The sequence below is a fragment of the Protopterus annectens genome, chromosome 3.part1 (assembly GCF_019279795.1).
Source record: "Protopterus annectens isolate FY-2018-M chromosome 3.part1, PAN1.0, whole genome shotgun sequence".
In the NCBI taxonomy this organism is placed as follows: Eukaryota; Metazoa; Chordata; order Ceratodontiformes; family Protopteridae; genus Protopterus; species Protopterus annectens.
In genome coordinates this window covers 1,406,293,596-1,406,309,877 of record NC_056732.1, presented here as the reverse complement: position 1 = coordinate 1,406,309,877, position 16,282 = coordinate 1,406,293,596, and the positions used below count along the sequence as shown (strand labels likewise).

Here is a 16,282-nt window from a genome sequence, read left to right as displayed (position 1 = left end):
CGCTTCCTAGAGTTTATAAACTCAAACACCCTGGAACAACTGGTCACCACTCCCACAAAAGGTGACAACATATTGGACCTGATCATCACCATCATGGGGGATCAATGTTCCACACCAGAGGTAAACCCCTCGCTGGTAAGATCAGACCATAAACTCATCACACTGGACATCCACATCCTGACCCCACCCCCAGTCAAGGAAACCACTGTGAAAAACGTTTCAAAAGCAGACTTCACACTTCTCAAGACCAAGGTGGAAAGTTTCAAAGCCCCCTTGCTAAAGGATAATGCTGCCCAAACCGCAGAATCCTTTACAAATGCATTCTGTGAGCACCTAAAGGAATGCATGGATCGAGCCATTCCAAGTAAAACCAAGACTCACTCCTCCAAAAAGAGGAAACCAGTCTGGTGGTCCCCGGCCATAAATAAGCTATACAACAGAAGGAGGAAACTATTACATGATAGAGCAAAATCCCAAAAAGGGAAGACATCCCTGATCAGTATTAGCAAGAAACTACGATCCCTCATAAAATCATCCAAGGCCAGCTTCGAAAGAAAAATTGCTCTAAAGATAATCACAAAGCCGCCTTTAGTTATGTCAAGAATCTAGGTGGCAACTCTCAGATCTGCTCTGAGCTAGTGTAAAATGACAAAAAATTCACTGAACCAAATGACATTGTCAACATCCTGGCTGACAGGTTCAATGCAAAATGTACCCCCCCCCCCCAACCCCCAAAAGGCCCCATGTCCATCCCAGAAGAATGTAGCGCCCCAGACATCACAGAGACACAGGTGAAAACAGCCCTCTCCAAAGCCAAAAACACAGCATCAGTGGGCCCGGATGGTATCCCAGGCTGCGTCTTACACGAGCTCAAAAATGAACTAAACCCTCACCTAAATTCACTGTTCAAACTCAGCCTTACCACAGGCTATGTACCCAAAGAATGGCGTACAGCAACAGTTATCCCGCTCCACAAAGGTGGTACCACAACGGATCATGGGAACTATCGCCCTATAAGCCTGACTGGCCTGGTCTGCAAAGCTACGGAGCGCAACATCATGGAACTCATTAACAGAGACATTTTGAACCTCCAGACACTTGACCCTACCCAATTTGGCTTTGTTAAAGGCAGTTCTTGCCTCCTAAACCTAGTTGACTTCTTTGAAACAGTTACCAAAGTCATAGATGAGGGAAAGGTAGTCCACACAGCCTATCTGGATCTTGCAAAGGCCTTCAACACCATTCTCCACTCTGGCATTATAGATAAGCTCACCAGCTTGAACATTAACCCCTATGTCACGAGATGGATTGCCAACTTGCTCATGGATAGAACTCACATGGTCAGAGTTGCGGGTGCCATGTCCCACTCTAAACCGGTTACAAGTGGCGTCCCACAGCACTCAGTCCTGGGATCCCTCCTGTTCGGTATATACTTCTCTGAGGTGTAGGCAAGCATGGGAGGACTATGGTTGACCAAGTTCGCAGATTATTGCAAACTGGGGGCCATAATCGACTCTCCGGCTGACACAGACATCCTCCAGAAGGGTCTCACGGAGACGAATACCTGGTGTCAGAACCATGGCCTCAAGCTAAATGCCAAAAAGTGCATAGTCATCCCCTTTGGGAAAAACAAAGTGCCCACGAACTACCACATAGGTGGTAATCCACTAAGTATGGAAGATGTAATTAGGGATCTGGGGACCCAAGTAGATAGCAACCTCTCCTTTGATAATCACATTGCCAGAGTGGTTAGAAAATCCTTCTGTGTAGCCCACCTAATCACAAAAGGGTTCACATCTAGATCAAGAGAGGTCATTGTGCCCCTCCACTCATCAGGCCCATAGTAGAGTACAATGCCCCATTTGGGATGTACCTTACTCGACACCTGCAACAGCTGGAAAGACTACCGAAGTACCTCACCAAGAGGATCGTGGGCCTCAAACAGATGCCTTATGCAGCTCGACTAAAGAAACTCAAGCTCTTCTCGGTTGCTTACCCGCCTACTCAGAGGTGATTTCTGCCTGACTTACAAGGCCATGTCTAACCCGGAATTAATGGACATGCTCCACCTCAAGAAAGCCAAATCTCTTAGAACCACACGCTCCAGGGATTTAAACTTCAGCACAACAATAAATAAGAATGCTGGAGGGATATATTCCTGTCCCAGAGACTTCCCTTGCTCTGGAATAGAATCCCAATCTATATTGGACAAAGCCCCTCACTGACTCTCTTCAAGAGAATTCTTGACGAGTGGATGGGAAATCGTAAATTTACCCCTGATATCACTTCAATGGCCCTGCTGGACAAAGGCTCAGGAAACTAATCTAAAAGGGAGGCGAAAGCCAACACATTCTGGCTAGGCTTATAAATGCCCCTGGGCAGATAGCCTAGTACCTACCTATGAACCTAATAGAATTAAACTTACTAAGACCTTACAATCTCTGGGCAGTTCAGGTCGTGTGACCTTGCAGAAAAGAATCATCAGCTTAGTTTTATTCATTTGTTCCCTCAATATTTCTAACAGCATATACTCTGTAGGGCATTTTTAAAATATGCCAACTCATTATGTTCCCAAAAGCATGTTCTCAGTTACCTCTTTCTTCTCCATCACACCTCCAACATTTGCCATCTACCTGAGGAAAAATTCTTTGAAATCCGCTTGTGGTATGAAAATACCTATACAAACAATTCCAAACAAAAATCCTAAACCTTCTAGAGTTTGTTGCATAACTGGGAGCCTTACATGTTCTCCCATTGTTCCCTTGTAAATTGATTTTCCAGCCTCTCTTCCCACTGTTTCCTAATCTACTCTGATTGTTATAGTTATCATGTAATAGTTTATATGCCCTACTAAGTATTCCTTTTTAACATCAACTTCTTTTCTAGATTCAACTGAAAACTCTCCCAGGACAGATTTTTCACTTAGTCACCCTATCCCTTTCTTATTGCCTGTACTCTATCAGTCCCTGGTAGAGAAGGCAATTTCTAACCTGCAGTCTAAGCTACTACTTGATCTCATCCCACTCTGTTACCTTTCCCTCTCTAATTATTTGTTCCCAATACATTGGCTCCTTTGATTGATTTCTGTGCTGTTTTTCTCCAGTAAATTCCACTCTCCTCTTGCCTATTTTCTGCACCACTACTTGCAGTCATCCTGTTAGCAAAATCTCTCTTCTCCATTCCCATGATGCCTTAGTTTTTAGAATACTTTCTGCAGCTTTATGAATATAACATTCTGTATGGTGGTTGTTCACTTTTATGGATCTGCATCCAAAATTCTGCGCTCTCTGTATTTCTTGAACTACCCCCTGCTTCATCATGATCTCTTTCCACTTAGAATTACAACCTTTTACTTGTGTATATAAGCCTTAACTGTGTAGCTCTAAAATATCTTTTCAAGTCAGGTAAACCTAAACCACCTTCTGTTGGGAGGATCAACTTTTCCCACTTTACTCTTTCCTTCCTAGATAAACTCCTTTGACTCTTTATTATTGTCCACTTCTTCTTCTCTGGTTGTTAAAATGTGCCTGACCTGTATATAAAACTAAAAGGACAAAAAAAAATCTTCACTGCTTGTATCTTATTATCCATAAACAGCTTCCAGTTTCTCAGTTTTTTTATTGTCTTTTGATCTCCTGTTGTCTATTTTTGTCCAGTTCAACTATGGGTTGTCCAATCTGACCTAGAAGCTCTTTGGTCGAAGGGCTATGACTCCTCCCCTACTCATAATTCCCCAAACCCCACCTAATCACCCCAGATCTCATTTATTGCCTGAAGTGTTTGGTCATGTTGAGGACTCTTGCTTATGTCCTTTTGATGTTACTGTGGCAGATTGTCTTTTTTTCTTACTCCTCCTCTTTCCAAGAGGTCATTTCCTCTCCAGTTAGTAGTTTTTGTAGTGTGTTACTGCCTTTAGATAGTTTACATATAGATAGTAAGCTGTTATCATTAAAGTTTGTTAGTGTTAAGTACAATTAGGATATATTAAGTTTGTATAGCGTGTTGTGTTCTTACTGCTTACAACATTAGATATTTACCATTATTGTAGTTATAGATTTAGTATAGTCATAGTTGTTCAGTCATATTTATTATTTTAGGAAGTTTTATTGCGTTCATGGGTGGGTGTGGGGGTGTGTGTGTATGTTTGTTTTCTGGAGTAATGGCTGATGGTCAGGGTTTTAAAAAATTTACAGTGTGTGGGCACAAGCTCCCACCTAATGATCCACACTCTGTGCGTTTATTGTCTGGGAGCTGCCCACATTGACACTCATTGTTAGGCCCGCTCCACCCTCAGCTCATCTGCTTTACAGACTAGAAGGAGAAGTTAATTGTAAAGGGTTTCCTTCCTAATCAAATGGGATCTGCCATCCCATCCACTTCCTCTGCTGCCTCCTCGCCTACCAGTAAGGGTAAGAAGGCCAACAGAAAGAAAAGGAGAAGGGGGTTTGATAAAGAAAAGCAAAAAGACAAAGGAAAGCCACAAAGAAGAAACTATCAGAAGGAAATTCCTCAGTCCATCCACTTAATAAGAGTCTAGGACTGTGGACCAGTTTGGGAAATGGATATAAGCTTCAGCAACTTTGACCCTTAGAGTGCTGAATTTTTTAGCCCATGTCACCAGTTTTCAGAGAAACCAGACCAAGGAGATCTCCAAGTCTCTGTTTCTCTGGTATCTTGCCTGCAGATGTTCTGAAGACAGTGGACTCGCAGCTTTCTGCCCACCAGTTTACTTCCAACTTAGCCATGTGACTGCTTTCCAGTGTAGATGATGGCATGGCAAGAGCAGTAGACACTGACATGATTCATCTGCACACTTGGATTCATTTATGCTGTTTTGATGAAAGCTTTAAGACATCTTGCCCCTTTGATGGGTCCACCCTATTTGGACCTAAAGTGAAAAAAACACTAACCAGGAGTCAACAGAATGGTAGGACACACGCTGCAGTGGGAATCTGCTTCTCCACTGTGCAGAGATCCTACAAGTAGGAATCAGCAGGCTGGGAAGACAATGTGGTTCAGAAGAACACAGAGACCTTACCAAAGAAACTCCTGGCTATAGACCTTCTCATGACAGAGAAGGTAACAGTAACAGACAGAAGCTGACTGCATAATAAGGGCTTTTACTGTCCCTTTACCAAGAAGCTCTTTCAGCACCCTTGAAGGGTTGCCTGACTGCTGCACTTTGGAGGCAGTTGGGGGAGATTCTGTCTGCACCACAAGCCTGGCGAAAAATAACCACAGATTCTTGGGTGCTAAACATTATTTGCAGAGGCTAATCCATGCCACTTTTCCTTCCTCCCATAAAGAAGAAGGAAGATCCTGATGTTCCACCCAGCCAGTACAAACTCACAGCAACAGAGATCTCCAAGCTGCTGGAAAAGGAGTCATCTGTCTGTTCCCCAAAGATCAGTTAGATTCCAGAATCTACTTGAGATTCTTTTTAGTACCCAAGAAAACAGGGGCCTTCAGATCCATTCTGGATCTGAGCCATTTAAATCAGTATGTCAAGCAGACAAAATTCCAGATGGTCGCACTTCAGTCCATTTAGTTTCTGCTGAGCAAGGGTAATTGGATGTGCTCCACAGAGATCAAGGATGCTTACTACTGTGTAAAAATAGAGAAGCATTTGAGGAGATGTCTCCTTTAAAGGCTGGGAGCTAATCATTATAAATTCAGAGCCCTGACATTTGGTCTCACCACAACCCTCAGGGTGTTCTCCAAGATGATGGCAGCACGTCTTTGCTTGCTAGGATACATATTTTCCTGCACCTTGACAGTTGACTCATGACCACTACTGCTAGCAGCCTGTTATTGCACCATCTGGACCGTCTGCTCCAGCTGATGGTGAACCTATGGATCACTGTCAGTCTATTGAAAAGTCATCTTATGCCTGCTGAACAGATAGAGTTTATTGGATGCCACCACCTGACTTCCCAACTGCAGAGTGCTCTCACTGTGCCTCACCAACACTCATTCTCCATCACCCCTGCTCACCAGCAAGGCTAATTCTTCACCTATTGGGTCTCATGGCTTGCACAATTCTCATGGTTTCATTAGCTTGATTTTGCATGAAGGTGCTTCAGTGGAATGTAGCTGTGTAATAGTCCCAAGTATATCTTTCACTTCACACAAATTTGGCTTACTGAAATTTGCCGGCAACACATATCCTGGTGGATACCGTTTCATTCTGTGCTAGAAGGACATCCATTCCTTACAGCCCCCCCCCCCTCATGATGATGTTGATGACGGACACTGTCCTGGTAGGGTGGGGGGGCATTTTGAAAGGATGACAGTCCAGGGTACCTGGTCACATACAGAGGTCAACCTCCTAACATTGCAGGCCATACAGGAAGTCCCTCCCCAGGGTTGTGATATCAGTATGGGCAGCCAATATGTCTGTGATTTTGTACATCAACAATCAGGGAGGAACACGCCCTTAACCCTTGTATTGAGAAGCCATGAGTTCCTGACAGTGGACAATGTCTTTTCAACACTTTCTAATAGCAATGCGCATCCCAAGGTTGTCCATTGTACTGGCAGACAAAGTGAGAAAATCTGTTGTGATGCCTCACAAATGGTCCCGCAGTCTAACAGTAACAATTTTGATTTTCAGTCACTGGGGCCAACCTTGCTATGACCTCTTCGCATCCTACCTAAACAAGTGCAGCAGTTACTTTGCCCTGATTCACCCCCCCCCCAAGCAGGTTCAGTCACTGAGGGATGTTCTAGTCCACAATTGGTCCACAGGTCTTCTCTATGCCTTTCCCCTTGCCTTTAATAAACAGGTTCATACAGAAAGCAAGAATGTGCAAGACCAAGGTGATCCTCATTGTCCCTTTCTGGCCTCAGCAAATATGGTTTCTCTTCCTGTGGTCCCTACTGTTACATTCTCCATAGATGTTGGATTAATATCCAGATTTACTAACACACCCTTCTGGACTGCATCCTCTGAGCCAGAAAGCCATGAAGTTAACTGCTTGGTTCCTCCAGTTCTAGCCTTAGCCAGATATGCCAGGCTTTCCCGCTTCTTGTTGTTCAGGTCATATCAGCATTCCATGAATGAGCCACTACAAAAAAATATCATAGCAAGTGGAAGAGGTTCTCCATTTAAGCTGTGTCCACAGGGTTTAGATCCCTTTTCTACCTCCAGTTTTAAAATTCTTGGTTGAACTTTTTCACAATGGTTCCAGTTATTCAACTGTTAACGTGCAAATTTCAGCTATCTCATTTCCATATGGATCAGAATGGAAACTGTCTAGCCTGTTTGAGAATCTCAAAGACATTCCTAGAAGGAAACTTTCTTCTATGGCTGCCTATCAGAGACCTAGCACCTCCATGGGGTATTACCATCATGTTACAAGCATTGACTCAGCCACCTTTTGAGCCAGCAGTATCAGTTGATTTGAAATTCCTGTTTTGGTAAACAATTTTCCTAGTGGCAGTTACTTCAGCCTGATGGGTTTCAGAGATGCTAACATTTTCATGCAAGCCCTCTATTTGGCCTTTCACAAAGACAGAGTTTCCTTAAGGACTAACCCATTTCTTCCTAAGGTGGCATCTAAAACTAATTTAAGTCAGTCACTAAACCAGCCAGTCTTTTCTATTTTTGTTTTACTTGGATCGCTCATCTGTGTACTTAATAAAGGATTTTCAACTGGAAGCAGACTGCCTGCCTTGCTTGGATTACTTTCGAATACTTAGTAATGCTGTACAATTATATATTTTCTGTTATTTTTTGTTTTGGTTTTGTTTTGACTTAAGACGAGTTTAAGTTCGCTTCTTCTACTACTATTGTCTGATCTGATTAATATACAGTGATTAACTAGAAATATATGGACTGAAAATCTTCCACACAGAGAAGTTTCTTGCACTGTTTTTTTTTTTTTTTTCAAGATTTTGAAACCAGGATGAATGGATTGTTACAAGTGCCTTGTACACTCATTACCAGCTTAAATTCTGTCTTCTTTGGACCAAACCATTCAGGAAATCAGATAAATTGTCATTCTCAAAACCTAGTTTGGGCAAAGAAGTATCTAAAGATACTCTGTATAGATAGTTATCTGAATGTATTTCCTTCCTGTACAATAAAAAGGGCTTGTCTTTACAATCTAAACCTAAGGTTCATTCCACAAGGGCAGTGGCCACTTCATAAGCATTTGCCAGTAGACAAACGGCTGATAATGTCTGTGCAGCAGCTACTTGGTCACCATTCATACCTTTGTTCATCCAGCTTATAATGAGATGCAATCTAGATCGCGTTCTTTCTTTGGTTCCACCATCCTCAGGAATTTCCTTCCTTGATACCACCCAGGTCTGTATACTTGTGAATCTGTTCCCTAGTTGAATCAGATGAAAACAGACAGTGGATATAAAAGTTATGTACATACCATAATGATAGATCATGTTGTCGGATTTTCTTCCAGTTTACTTCATTCCCTCTTGACCCCTTCCATATTGTCACAATAGCAATCTGATGACTGGGTCGACTGTGGCATACCCTGTCTTTGAGCAGTCCTTACTGTGCCTGTTTCCCGTAATCCTACAATTTTTTTCTGTTCTACATTCTGGGGTTAGTCTTCATCACAGTTTATATGACTGGTATGCAGTTGCATTGACCTGTATATGGTCATAATATCTAAAACTGGAGGAAAAGTTGATCTGAGGTAATTAGGTGGAATTCAGGAAATTATGGGTAGGGGAAAAGTCGGAGCTCTCTAACCGGAGGGCTTCAGAATTTGTTCAAAGGTTGGATCCATTCAGGTCAAGCAAACCATTGTGGAACCAGACAAAACTCGGACAACATGGATCTATTATTATCATAAGTATATATAATTTTAGTCATTTCCCACATATCCTTAGCTGCCAAAACAAAAGTCTTTTTAAACCACACTCCTAAATACTCCTGCCTGGTTCCTCTTTTCAAACACATCTTATCAGAGAGGAACCCGTCCACTGTAATTCTTGCATCCGATCCTTCATATATTCTCCTAATTAAGCTGCTTATTCTATTAGGGAATGCAAGTGATGTTCTTCGTGTTTCACTGTTGCAGTCATTACATTTGGGTTATCTGCTTGCAGGTAGCCCTCAGTCGGCCTGATTAACAAAGTCTTGGGTCCTGCGTCGGTTGCTGTCTCTTCTTCCATGACGTCAGGTCATCAGGGGTATAAAACACGCAGCCGACATCATTACATCAGTCTTTCTTGCCGTGCGGTGCCCGAAGCAGGAGGAGTTTGTTTGACCGTTGGTCCTTTTATTCAGTGTTTGATTGTCTTGGTGCTTTATTATTGTGGGTTTACTATGTTCAGAGATACTAAGGAGCACAAGCCCTCAGGCTTCAAGAAGTGCTCTAGGTGCAGTTACAAAATGTCCATTACCAATGGACAACTCCATCTGTGTATATTGTCTGGGAGCGATTCATCTCCAGGAGTCGTGCAGCTTCTGTCATGCTTTTAGTCTGCGAGCTCTTCAGGAAAGGAAGAATAAATTGATTTTGAAGGGACTTCTGAAACCCTCCTTCGAGGAGGGTCTGGAGAGTGCTTCCAGCTCTAAGGCTAAATCTTCTAAATCAAAAAAGAGATCTCCAGCTCCATCAGTCTCCTCGGAGCCACCGGAGAAAATAGCAAAGTCTGCTTCGACATCCTCGGCTCCATTGTCTTCGGGCCGCAGGAAGTGTCAGTTGTTATGGAACCTGCTTCGGCTCCAATTTTCTTGGAACCTGTTCGGAGCCGATCGCCTAGCTTTAGGCCAGTATCCCCTTCTCGCAGGTCCCCTTCGGAGAGGAGGTCTCTGTCTCCTTTTCTATCCTCTAAATCCTCCAGGACCTTATCAGATGTGGACGTCGATAGAGTGGTGCAGACACTCCTTTAGTCACCAGCTCTGGCAAAATTGTTCTCTGCTCCGGAGCTGGTCCTTCAACCTGCTTAGACACTTCCTCCTCTGAGCACATCTCAGCTTTCGGAGCCGGAGTGTTTGGCTCCGCGTGATGTCCCTAGGTCGGTTCCGACAGCCCCTCTTGGCTTATTGGTGCTGACGTCAACTCCGACCCCGTCTGCTCCATCCACGGGGTTCAGGACTCAGGATTCTTCGGTCGGACCTAAGGGAAAGGTTTCGGGACACCTCTCTGCTCCTAGTCTCCCTCTCAGTGCTTCGGTGTGGAGAAGTTTGACTCCTGTCATGGCTTCGGAGGCTGGTCATTCTTCAGACTCGGGGGGGGGGGGGGGACACCAGCCTTCGAGGCCATGCGGAGTGCGCTGGCCAGGTCGTCAGCGGCATCATGCGGGTTAGTCATTTTGTCCCCTACTATACCGGTGCAGGTCTCTGATCGCCATCTATCTCTATTGACAGCGGAGCCCCAAGGCCTCAGGGTACTCCCATGAGTGGTCCCCACATTTCTGAGGGCCCCTCAGAGTTTTTGCCTGAGGAGCCTCCCAGAAAGAAGATGTGCAAGAGGAAGCACATAGATTCCCAGGATGAGTTTCTCACATCAGACACTGACCTCGAGGAATCGGAGGTGTCCCCCAAGTCATCCTCTGAGGATGTTTCTTTCTCTGTCATCCTAGAGATTTTGAAACAGAGGTGACTGGCCATCCAAAGCCCCCTCCGAGGAGGAGTTGGTCTTCCTAAAGGCCTTTGGTGCTCAGCCCTCCACCTCCTGGTTATCTCCACCCTTCGATGAGCTTCTGGATTTGGTTTGTCGAAGGGTGTGGGAAACCCCTGACTCTGTGGAACCAGTCCTCAGGAGACCCAATAAATTTTTGTCTGCCCCTCCTGATGAGGAATTTCTGTCCAAGGGAGTTCCTGTGGATGCCATGGTGGTGGCAGCTGCTACTCAGAAGGAATTATCCGAGACTTCTTACACTGTCCATCCCCCTAACAAGGAGTCTAGGACCATGGACCGGTACGGGAAGGGTACTTTTTCTTCAGCGACCTTTACCTTGCGGTCACTGAATTATTTATCACACTTTACACGGCTCCAGAAAGATCTCCTCAAGGAGCTTGGAGATACTCTCACAGGTAACATTTCTGAGGCTGTGGCTCAGACGGTCAACGCTCAGATGTCTACCCTCAATTCCATTGCAAACTCCTCCATGAGGCTAATCTCCTATGCAGCCGAAGGAGCGAGTAGGGCAGCAAGCTCAGGAGTTGCTCTTAGGAGGCAGGCCTGGATGCGCCTTTATCATTTCGCGGAGGCCTTCAAGTCTTCATTCACCAACACCCCCTTTGATGGTTCCTCTTTGTTCGGAACCAAGGTGAAAGACACTCTCACCAGGTGCGAGCAGGAGGGAAAAACTCTGTCTGCAGTAGGAGTCTGTTTTTCCCTTCCCTCTAGGCCTTATCCCAAGGCCCAGAGGTGTGGCAAAATGTGGTTCAAGAAATCACGGAGGTTTTTTCACAGTGCTCAAGAGGAGCCCCCCTCCAGAGGCAGGGGAGGGGGTGGTTATTCAGGGAGACGCCGCCCTAGGGGCAGAGGAGGCCCCCACAACTCGGAAGACTGCGATTCCTTTGGTGGTTCTTCCTACTGCCGCTCCTGATGGGAGGCCCGACTGTGAGTTTCCGGAGCCATTCGGTGCTCGAATCTCATTATACCCGGAGGTCTGGCAAGACATCACGAAGGACCAGTGGGTTCTACGAATAATTTCCAGAGGATATGTCATCCCTTTCTTGTCAAATCCCCCTCCAATCAAGAAAATCCCGGATGTTCCTCCGAGTCATAGGGATTATGCAGCTTCAGAAGTTTCAAAGCTGCTAGAAAAAGGAGCCATCCAACATGTCCCCTCAGACCAGATCGGATTAGGGACTTGCTCCAGATTCTTTTTAGTGCTGAAAAGGACAGGGGATCTGAGACCCATATTGGATCTCAGTCAATTGAACACCCATGTGCAAAAGTTCAAGTTCTGAATGGTCACATTGCAGTCTATTCTCCCATTGTTGGGAAAAGAAGTGTGGATGTGCTCCATCGACCTCAAGGATGCTTACTACCACATAAAGATGGACAGGGCATCCAGACGTCACCTATGCTTCCAGCTGGGAGCCAGTCATTTTCAGTTTCGAGCCCTGCCCTTTGGTCTCACCACAGCCCCCAGAGTGTTTATCAAATGCATGGCAGTGATGACTGCTCACCTGAGACATCAGGGATTCCAAGTGTTTCCATATCTGGACGACTGGCTCCTTACTGCCACCACCAGGCATCTACTACTTCAGACCACGGACGCTACTATCAACCTATGTCAACAGTTGGGTATCACATTGAACTGGGAAAAATCTGCCTTGTTGCCCTCACAGCGTGTCACTTTTATAGGCGCCGAACTAGACACCGTCCTCATGTGGGCGTTTCTACCACAGGAAAGAATCAGAGTTCTACAACAAGTTCACGCCTTGCTCCCTCTGAGAAGAGCGAAGGCAAGATGGGGCCTCCAACTGTTGGGGACAATGGCTGCTATGATTAGTCCCTCTGGCAAGGCTACATATGAGGCTCCTTCAGTGGCTACTCTTTGCCCAGTGGTCTCTTCAGCATTTTCCACTTTCACCCTATTCTACTCACAGACAGGTGCAAACAGGATCTCAGTTGGTGGCTTTGCACCGACAACCTGAATGCGGGAAAGCCCTTCGTTCCTGCACCCCCGGTTGCCGCGGTGACCATGGATGCCTCCCAGATTGGGGGGGGGGGGGGCATTATCTAGGCAGGACAGTCCAAGGCACATGGCAAGAGCATGAGATGCATCTACATATCAGTGTCCTGGAGATGAGAGCTGTGCTACTAGCGTTGCAAGCACTCCAGAGTTTTCTTCCTCTCGGGACTATTGCAATCCACTCAGACAATATGTCAGTGGAGTGGTATCTGAACAAGCAGGGAGGAACCAAGTCTTTACCCCCTTTGCAGAGAGGCCATGCGAGTGTGGCAGTGAGCAGTGTCTTCCCAACTTTTTCTGGTGGCAACGCACATTCCGGGGAAGTCCAATGTGATCGCAGACAGCCTAAGCAGAGCTATTCTGATGCCTTACGAGTGGTCCCTGAACTGTCAGGTTGCAGAACAGATCTTCCGCAGGTGGGGGTCAGCCTTGCTGCGACCTTTTTGCCAGCCCCCCTCAATGCCAAATGCAGCAGCTACTTCACGTTGATCCCCCCTCAGGGGGAGTCACCCAGGGACGCTGTAGTCCACAATTGGCCCTCCGGTTTACTATATGGCTTTCCTCCGGTCCCCGTGCTGTCAAAGGTTATTCAGAAAGCGCAATCCTTGGGAAGCAGAATGATTCTGATTGCCCCACACTGGCCTCGTCAAATTTGGTTCCCCTTTCTCCATCCCTTTCTCATGGACACTCCTTGGATTCTGGACCCACAACCAGACTTACTGACACATGTCAGGGCAGCTCCATCCCTCTCTTCAGACCCTCCGGTGGGCAGCCTGGCTACTCCACTTCCATCATTAGTTAGGCTTCATCATTTTTCGCCGGAGGTGGTTCATATTTTATCTTCCTCTCATAAGCCCTCGACCAGGAAGATTTATTACAGCAAATGGAAGAGGTTTTCAATGTGGGCACATGCCAAAAAGATTGACCCTTACACAGCTCCAAGTTTGTCTGTATTGAAGTTCTTGTCTATGCTCTTTAACCAGGGTTCAGCGTCCGCAACCATTAAAGTCCAGTTGGCGTCGATTTCTACCTTTCATGTCGCAGACTAGCCTAGCCTGATGGCACATAGACTCTGTAAGGCTTTCCTGAAGGGCACTTTGTTACTTCGTCCTCAGGTATCAGAACCTGTTATGCCTTGGGACTTAAACTTTGTTCTACAGGGTCTTACTTCACCCCCCCCCCTTTGAGCCTGCAGCCACTTGCGATTTAAAATTCTTAACTTGGAAGACTGTCTTTTTAGTAGCCATCACGTCAGCCAGACGCGTTTCGGAGCTTCAAGCTTCATCAATCAAACCCCCTTATTTGATTTTTCATAATAACAGGGTTTCTCTCAGACCGAACCCCTCTCTTCTTCCCAAAGTGGCGTCAGTCAGTAACCTTATCCAATCTATTGAATTGCCAGTGTTTTTTCCCCAGTTCTCAAACAAGGCAGAATTCAAATTTCATCAATTGGATGTGCAAAGACAGTTACGTTTTTATTTGCACAGAATGAAAGACCTCAGAAAATCTGATCAGTTGTTTGTTTCCTTTTCGGAAAACAGAATTGGGTCTCCTATCTCCAAAGTCACGTTGTCCAGGTGGATTTCCAGTTGTATTTCTTTCATTTATTCCTCAGGGGATAAAGATTTACCGTTCCGGGTGAAGGCTCACTCTACTCAGTCTGTATCTACATCTACAGCTTTTCAGGCTAGATTGTCTATGGATGATATTTGTGCTGCGGCTACGTGGGCATCTCCTCGCTCCTTTGTTACTCATTACAAGTTGGATGTGGTATCTAGGGGCAGGTCTTCCTTTGGTTCCACAGTGCTCAGGAGTATTTTCCACTGAGCCTCCCAGGATTTAGGTGCTGTGGATGCTGTCCCACGGGTAAGAATGTAGACGAGATTGGACTACATAACATCAAGAAGTTGTGTACTCACCATAACGTTTGATGTATGTAGGCCATCTCGCCTCACATTCTTACTTACCCCCTTCCCCTGTCCTGGAGTATCTGGAAGTTAGGTCTGGTTTCAGAGTTCCCTTCATTCTTGGTTTGTTCTTCCTTTCCGTAGGTGTTATGCATGGAGAAGGAGTGCTGGTGCTCGCTGCAAACTAGATCTGGGGATAGAGAGCAGTGCAGCATGGGATATCATCTTAGCCCAGCCAATAGAAAGACTTCGAGCTAAAAAAGTTTGGCCAAGTCTGAGCTGACATTCGGCTCTGAACCCACGGGTAAGAATGTGTGAGGCAAGATGGACTACATACATCGAACATTATGGTGAGTACATAACTTCTTGTTACCCACACTAAATTACATGTTATAGCCAGGGCTGTTTCTTACACTGATTGCTGTCTGTTATTTTCTTATTTCTGTTCTCCTCCTAAGTCCTCTCAGACTATTCAGTAGTTTAAGAACATTTCATCCACTGGCCATGATTACATACCTGGTTGCCTTGTTATTGCTTAGTGTGGCCTGTCTGAACCTTTACTTCAACTCTTTGAGCCAAGTCATTCTACTTGTTACATTCTTGAAGCTTGGAAAACAGCCATTTGTAATACTTTTACACAAGGATGGTCCAACCATGCACTGTGGTGACTAGAGACTTCTTAGTCTAACTAGCCTTTTATGGAATGAATTGTCCCAGACTCATTAATCTGGATCTTGAAAATCTGTTATCCGTGGACACGTTTCGGATTTGGCATCCATATGAAGTGTAGTGGACAGCTGATTTAGTTGTTTCACAGAGCTCGTGTGAAAAAACTGCAGTGGTGGTGCTGCGGTAGCATTGTCGCCTCACAGTAAGATGTCCTGTTCAATTCTCAGCTAGAGCGCCTTCTGTGTGGAGACATGCGTGAATGGGCGTAACTTCATTGAAGGTTGTGCGTCAGGGCTGGCAACTCGGCACGTAAAAATCTGCTGCCAGTCATTAGCGGACCGGAGTTCCGCTGTGGCTACCCCTAACCGGGAAAAGCCGAAAGACACAACAACACAGAGCTCATGTATTGTAAAGTCAGATGCCACTTATACCATTTCTATAAGCCAAAGTTTTAGTGATGTACCACAGGGCTCAGTGTTTGGCATCTTTCCTCTTTGACATGTTTCACAGACCTTTATAAATCAACACTCCAGGTGTGTGGTTACTCAAGTTTGACTGTAAATTGGGTGCTGCTGTTCGTTTATCTTTTGCTTCACGGTTTCTCCCACATGGAAACATGGATTTAAATTTTCACATCATACCATATAGGAGATGCACTCATCTAGTCAGTCACTTTTGTGAGGGATCCAGGTACTCTTGTTGATAATTCTTTATCATTTGACTGTCATGTATCAGCAATAATGCAGAAATACTTCTGTATGTCTCAGCTTACTTCCAAAGCCATCTTCCAAAGTTCCTAAAGTCTTAATCCTCCTTTAATCGTCTGTTATCAGACTCTTACTGAATTTAATACTCTTCTTTGGCATGTCTTTATCAAAACATATAACTCAACTTGAGAGAACATCATTCCTAACTAAACAGATTAATGACCACAAGATGTCATTTATCAAGACTGTCAGCCCTTTGCCTGTACTTGGGTTTCTCATAGACTCCTCTGTGGTGATATTTGTCTTAACCTTCTGAATCGTGAAAATCAATCCTCCTCGACCTCCTGTTCCTTCACAGAACAGATGGTT

General features: G+C 45.2%; 1 protein-coding gene across 15 annotated transcripts in view; it reads left to right on the top strand.

The window, feature by feature from the left end:
• The window catches only part of SCRIB (scribble planar cell polarity protein), a 2,800,411-nt gene that overhangs the window by 2,417,715 nt on the left and 366,414 nt on the right, over positions 1-16,282 (top strand). The gene's annotated exons all lie outside the window — the stretch shown is intronic.